This window comes from Rosa rugosa, chromosome 6 (assembly GCF_958449725.1).
Source record: "Rosa rugosa chromosome 6, drRosRugo1.1, whole genome shotgun sequence".
NCBI classification, from domain to species: domain Eukaryota; kingdom Viridiplantae; phylum Streptophyta; class Magnoliopsida; order Rosales; family Rosaceae; genus Rosa; species Rosa rugosa.
This window is the reverse complement of record NC_084825.1, coordinates 28320397-28328364: the sequence shown is the minus strand read 5'-3', so window position 1 is coordinate 28328364 and position 7968 is coordinate 28320397.

Sequence of the window (7968 nt, the reverse complement as noted above, 5' to 3'; positions counted from 1 at the left end):
CTGAAGCAGTAGATGAGTTTTACGCCAATCGCGGAACTCGAAATACCAACTTTATTGAAGGGTAATTTTCTATCGATTCCACACTAGAGATCATGGATTTTCAGGCAGTTACTGAACATACCGAGGATTAGAACTCGAAGACATGGGTATAATTGGTCCCTTGTGTCATATCTATTTCATCTTAATGAATGAAACATCTTCGGATTATTTTTGGTGATTTATGTTTTCAATCATTTTGGATTATGAAAATGTGGTTATGTTCAAATGTATTTAATTCAATAAACTTATTTATACATGTGATCCATTGAATTAAATAAATGAATAGACATATTCTGTGGGGAAGTTTGTTGTCTGGTTATAAGTGCTATTACACACACCATACTCCCAGATCGGAGATGTTTTTCAAACTTATTGTCTATTCATACCTCTGTGACAACCGTATCAGGGCAATCCAACCTGATAGAGGGCTATGGCAAAGTCTACTTTATGTTGTCCAATGGTACTGAACTTACCACTAATGAAGCCTTATATTCTCCACGTTCCAGAAGAACGTTATTGAGTATTAAGGATATTCAAACCAACAGTTACCACGTTGAAACCACTGAGAAAAATGCGTGGAATATCTTTGCATAACCTCCTAGTGTGCGGCTAGAAGCGTACATTGGAGAAATTGAAATCTGTTAGCTAGAAGCTAACTAATTCAAGCAACTACTTGCTATGGCATGACCTTTTGGGACACCCAGGTCAAAGTATGATGCACTGTATCCTCAACTCATCGCAGGTGCATCCCCTTCTGAATAAGGGTCCTGTATATAATGACACACTATGCCATACTCGTTAAGAATATTTAATACTAGACCATCATATGGAAAGACTAGTACATACACCACCATTTTTCTGCACAGAATGCAAGGGAAATTTGTGGACATATCCAACCACCATGTGGACCAGTTAAATATTAATGGTTTTGGTTGATGTATCGACAAAGTGATCACATGTTACACTACTGTCCATAAGAAAATACTGTTTTTGCTAAACTCTCTCCCAGATCATGAAATTGAGGGCTCACCACTCGGATTATCCCATAAAGTCCATAAGACTTGATAATACCGGAGAGTTTACATTGAAGTGTTTTGATGATTATTGCATATCCTTTGGGATTGATGCTGAACATTTAGTTCCCTATGTTCACACCCAAGATGGTCTCGCAGATAGAATCTTGGTAATGCGCACCAAGCTTCTAATTTCTGCATGGAGCTATGCAATCTTGCATGCAGCTATGTTGGTCCCGTTGAGGCCCACTGCTACCAACCTTACTCCGCGTTACAGCTGGTGACTGGATACGAACCTGATGTTTCGCACTTACGCGCATTTGGGTATGCAGTCTTCATGCCAATTGTGCCGTCACAACGTACAAAATTGGGTCCTCAACAAAGAATGGGCATACATGTCGATTATGAATCTCATCCATTATGTGCTCTTTCGAGCCCTTGACAGGCGATCTCTTTACCGCTAGATTTGCGGATTGTCTCTTTAATGAGACAGTCTTCCCGCCGTTAGGGGGAGATAAGAACGTTACCATTCCTGATGAACAATGTGAATTGACGTAGAATGTCCCCACTATGTCTCATCTTGATCCCCGAACCGCACAATGTGATAATGAAGTGCGGAGAATTCTAGATCTACAGAGTGTAGCCCAAAATATGCCAGACGTTTTCTCTGATCTAGCTAAAGTGACGAGATCATATATACCTGCTGCAAATGTGCCTGCAAGGATAGACGTCCCTGTAGGATGTGTCGTCCCAGATGGACGAGGTACGACCATGGCGGCTAACCAGTCATATGTCCCTGCCCTGAAGTGAGGTAGACCATTAGGTTTGAAGGATTCTTATCCCTAGAAGAGGGTAAACTTGGCACAAACGAATCCTCTTGACATCGCAATCTCAAACCGATTCATCTCACTCGATAAATCCGGATTATGGGTATGTCCTAGAAGAGACTATGTTGGGGACGCTCCAACATTTGAACCCACTCCCGAGAATAGAGAAATCTCGGTAAATTTAGTGAGATTTGGAATTGGAATGAGATCATCATCGATGATGTGTTTGTATTTGCGGTGGCCACCGAAACTATAACAAGCAATGAAATTGAACCTTGCTTTGTTGATCAATATCAATGAAGAGACGACTGGCTAAAAAGGGAAATAAGCAATCCATGTCGAATTAGATTCCTTGACAAAGAGAAAGGTGTTTGGATCTGTTGTTCCCACACCTCCCCATGTTAAACCCGTAGAATTTAAATGGGTATGTGTAAGGAAGCGTAATGAGAAAAACGAGATTGTGATACACAAGGCTCGTCTAGTGGCGCAAAGATTTTCTCAAATGCCCTGTGATTGATTACGAGGAGACGTATTCTCCCGTAATGGACGTCATAACGTTCCACTACCTTTCCAGTTTGGTAGTTTCCGAAAAACTAAATATGCAGCTTATGAATGTGGTCGTAACTTATCTCTATGGGGATCACGATACAGAGATATACATGAAAGTTCTTGAAGGGCTTATGATACCAGATGCAAATAGTTCTAGACCACGGAACACGGTCTCCATTAGTTTTAAGGCGTTCACTTTATGGATTGAAACAATCTAGACGGAGGTGGTATAACCGTCTAAGTGAATATTTGATCGGGATGGGATATGTGAATAATAAACTATGCCCATGCGTGTTTATTAAGGAAACAAGTTCCGGGTTTGCAATTATAGCGGTCTATATCAAAGACATGAATTTGATTGATATTCCTGAGGAGATCAAGGAAACCGCAAAGCATCTGAAGTCGGAATTTGAGATGAAAGGCCTTGGGAGAACATATTATTATCTCGACCTGGAGCTCAAGCACAGTGCAGATGAAAAATTTGGTCCATCAACCAAATTACAATCCAGAAGATGTTAAGACTCTTTAATGAGGATAAAAGTAAGCACACCTATGGTCGTCTGAAGTCTAGAAAGAACCGTATCATCTTGCAGATGATAACGAAGAGATATTGGTGCCAGAAGTCTCATATCTAAGTGCAATAGGCGCATTATTGTACTTGGCTTAATGCCCTAGACAGGACATCTCATTCGATGTGAACTTGTTAGCTAGATATAGCTCTACGCCAACACGCTGCCACTGGAATGGCATAACAGACATTTTTCGCTACCTTAGAGGTACGGCGGATATGGGCTTATTCTATCCCTATGCATCAAGGAATGGATCAAACCCCCTTGATCCTCAAAATGATGCTCGCCTTGTTGGATATGCTGATATAGACTATCTATCAGACCCGCACAAGGCACGTTCCCAAACTGGTTATATCTTTACCATTGGGAATACTACAATTTCTTGGAGGTCTATGAAATAGACACTTGTTACTACCTCTTCGAATCATGCTAAGATACTACTAGCTCTTCAAGAAGCAATATGTGAATGTACAGGGCTAAGAGCCGTTACAAAGCATGTTCGAAGCACATGTGGACTGCATTCCACCACTAATGAACCAACCATTATCTACGAGGATAATGCTGCTTACATAGAGCAGATAAAGACAAGTTTCATCAAAAGAGACAACACCAAACATATTGTACCGAAGTTCTCCTTCAATCAGCAACAACAAGAGCATCAGAAGATTGAAGTTAAGCATATTTGATCTGAAGACAATCATGCAGACCTCTTCACCAAGTCACTACTAAAGTATACATTCCAGAAGCATGTTCAAGATATTGGTCTACGTAAACTATTTGAATTACCCTAACTTGTAATTTTCAAGGGGAGTCGAAATCAGGAGGAGTATCCTGAAGCATACCCACTTGACCACGTGTACTCTTTTTGTCCTCCATCTAGGGTTATATTGTCCCACTGGGTTTTGTTACCTAGTAAGGTTTTAACGAGGCACATCTTTAGCATGGTCACCCAAATTATAGTACATCCTGAAGATGCTTTGATTTGACATATATGCATTTGCTCATCTTTTCCCTTCGACCACGGGTTTCTCCCACTGGGTTTACCGGGCAAGGTTTTCGTGTAGCAACTCTAATGCATCCCTCTCGTAGACGTACTATCTACTTATGATGCTGATAAGAAGACTTTACCTATCTCTATTGTGATACGACTACTCCACATTCATGGGCGTTGTGCTGTTTTTCTCCTTCGACCAAGGTTGTTTTTCTCCCACAAGGTTTTTATTACTTGGCAAGGTTTTTGACGAGGCAACTTAGAAGCGCTCAGCCTAGGCAACACTATTGACATGAAATATCCAAGAGGAAGTGTTGTAAATAATTATGGCTAATATCATGTAAATAGATGGAGAATCATATATGTCTTTCACTATAGATTAGTCATTGATAGGATTGTGAATAGGAGTAATTGACGTTGCTATTAAACGTTGTCTATTTGTATACATCATGTACTCCTATATAAACCCCCTCATGGTGAGATGAATGGATACAATCTGATTCTCTGTGTCCAAACTCTCTCTCTCTCTCTCAAATTTTTTTTTCTGTTTTACAACAAGATGGGCTATATGCTCCCATGGATGTTCTTAGCTCTACTTCTGGTTTTCTTACAAACTCTGAACAATATTTTTTTTTTAATGTATTGCCACTAATGATGGAAAGATTAAGCAGTAGAAATTCATTAATAAAAGTCAGTAATGCACATAAGCAAGCAATAGTCGTATTTGCATTCACTCTCTGTAATAGAGATAATCTGAAATCTTAACAATTGGCCTTCACCCTAATCCTAGTACCAGTACAAACAAAACTTCACTCTAAAATTTTATTAGAAAGTTTACCATGTATGGAAGAAACAGAGCACATAGGCCAAGTTATAAGTCAAGCTGATCCGGAAGCTCTACAATTTTAATGGCATTCAAACATCAAAATTAATGTACTTAGAAGAGAAAACTATAGGCACGTTGAGATGGTTTCCCACATTGTATGCCCTCCATTTTCTCAAGAACAGATTTTAAGTTACTCTAATTAATCAGGGTATCATATCTGGTTACTGAGATGAGGGGTTATAAATTTTAGTTACTGAGATGCTGCATGTAGAGAACAGAATATAGAGGATATTCAAGCCATCTTTTACAAAATGCAATGCCCAAGGCTTCAATTCCATTTTCTTTGAGGCATTATTGTGGACTCGAGTTCAAAAGTCTATTAGAAGTTCAATACAAACCCGACTTATGTGTTACAAATTACAATGCAAAAGATTAAAAGATGCATAGATTGCAGTAATACCATAGAATTTGATAATTACAATTACAACTGATGCCAACAAGACATCAGGTGAGCATTCTTAGCCTTGTCATATTTCTCCCTGTTAACATCCGGTTCTCCAGGAGGGCCAAGAGTTGAGACCCTAAAAAAAGATTGCTTACTGAGATGCTGCACATAAAAAACAGGGCAGACAGAGGACGCATTACCCAGCTTTTTACTGATGAATTGCATTAAGATGCTGTTAACAATGCTCCTTGTATATATAATTCTTTACAAACCATACTTACAAGGATGAATAACAGAGTTTCAACCATGTATATTCCTAACCGATTTCGAAACTACATCTCTGTGACAAGCAGTCTGAGTTCATCGTATTAACACTTGCAATCATAATATTTTTCGATAAATTAAAATATACAAGGAGCTACTTCAGAAGCTTTGATTGTACTCGAACAAATAAGCAAGTGGATATTCACATGCAGGGTTTTACCAATGCAACTAGTGAAACTTAAGTACCCCATATAACATATTGATGTAATGTCACAGTATTTTTAGGCAATATATTAAGGATCAGAAATTAGGATGTAGAACGTGTTGAGAATATATACATCCCAGATGGGAAAAATGGGACCTTACATATGGGTTTATAAGGGTTTGGGCCAGTCCATTCATTGCCAATTGATTTTGAATGTGAACCCCAGATTACTTTATGATGGTATCAGAGCGGGTTACCCACGTGTGCATGCCTTACGGCCACACGGGCTCCACATCACCCCAAGTTGTCCACATGTATGGCTTGAAAATTCACCACATGTCTGCCACATTGTCCTCAAATCGAACCTGGTTTACTTTGATCTTGAGGAACTTATGTTGTTGTTGATTATAGAAGAATTTGGGCGATATATGCTTGGTGTTGTCGCCTTTGATGTAGCCTTGCTTCATTTGTTCAATGCAAGCAGCATTATCCTCATAAATGCTCGTTGGCTCATCAGTGGTAGACTTCAGACCACAATTGCTTCGAACATGCGTAACTATGGATCGAAGCCATATACATTCACGAACTGCTTCGTGAAGAGCAATAATCTCTGCATGATTCGAAGAGGTAGCGACTAAAGTCTGCTTTGTAGACCTCCAAGATATCGTGATCTTTCCCATGGTGAATACATAGCCAGTTTGGGAGCAACCTTTGTGTGGGTCAGAGAGGTACCCAGCATCAGCAAAACCTTCCAAAACACTTATATCGTTTTGGGATGGGGAGAGGGAACGTAGTCCACCATGTGTGGCGTCCCTGGCACTTGATGGGTCCAGATCCATCGTTTCTCTGTAGGGATAGAACAAGCCCATATCGATCATACCACTTAGGTATCGAAAGATATCTTTAACACCAGTCCAATGGTGTCGTGTTGGCGCAGAACTATATCTAGCTAGCAAGTTCACAACGAATGAGATATCCGGTCTTGTGCATTGTGCTAAGTACACTAATGCACCTATTGCACTTAGGTAGGGCACTTCTACCTCTAGCACTTCTTCGTCATCATCTTTTGGACAAAATTGATCCTTCTTTGGATCAAGACTACGGACGATCATTGGGGTGCTTGAAGGCTTAATCTTGTCAGTGTTGAAACGCCTATGCATCTTTTGGGTATAAGCTGATTGATGAATCAGGATACCATCTCTACGGTGCTCAAGTTCTAAACCGAGGCAAAACCGTGTTTTCCCAAGATCTTTCATCTCAAACTCGGATTTCAAGTGTTCAGCGATTTCCCTTAACTCTTTAATGGTGCTAATTATGTTAATGTCATCGACATAAACCGCTACTATTGTAAATCCGGAACTTATCCTTTTTATGAACACACATGGGCATAGTTCATTGTTGACATATCCTTTTCCAATCAAGTAGTCACTTAGACGGCTATACCACATCCGTCCGGATTGTTTCAATCCATATAGTGAGCGTTTCAACCTAATCGTAAACGCACTCGGTGGTTTAGAGCCACTCGATTTGGGTAACTGAAGTCCATTTGGGACCTTCATGTATATTTCCATATCTAGATCCCCATATAGATACGTTGTAACCACATCCATAAGCTGCATATTCAGTTTTTCGGAAACTACCAAACTGACAAGGTAGCGGAACGTAATGACGTCCATTACGGGAGAATAGATCTCCTCGTAGTCGATTCTAGGGCGTTGTGAGAAGCCTTGCGCCACAAGGTGAGCTTTGTACCTTACAATCTCATTTTTCTCATTACGCTTTCTAACGAATACCCATTTGTGACCAACTGGTTTGGTGTTGGGCGGTATTGGTACAACTTTGCCAAATACCTTTATTTTCGCTAAAGAATCAACTTCTGCTTGGATCGCATCTTTCCATTTTGGCCAATCAGCTCTACGTTGGCATTCATCAATGGAGCGTGGTTCGATGTCATCGGTCTCAATAATCTCACGCGCCACTGAATACGCGAATACATCATCAATGATGATGGAGTTTCTTTCGCACGTCCCATGTACATTACTGTAATTTACAGAGATCTCTACGTTCTCAGGGATAGGTTCTGACATTGAGGCGTCCCCCAATGATGTCTCTTGGACATAACCATAATCCGGAACATTCTCATGGGACTGATTTTGAGTATCGATGATCAAAAGATTTGTTTATGCCTCATTCGCTCTCTTTCTAGGGCGAGTATCCTTCGAACCAATCGGTCTACCGTG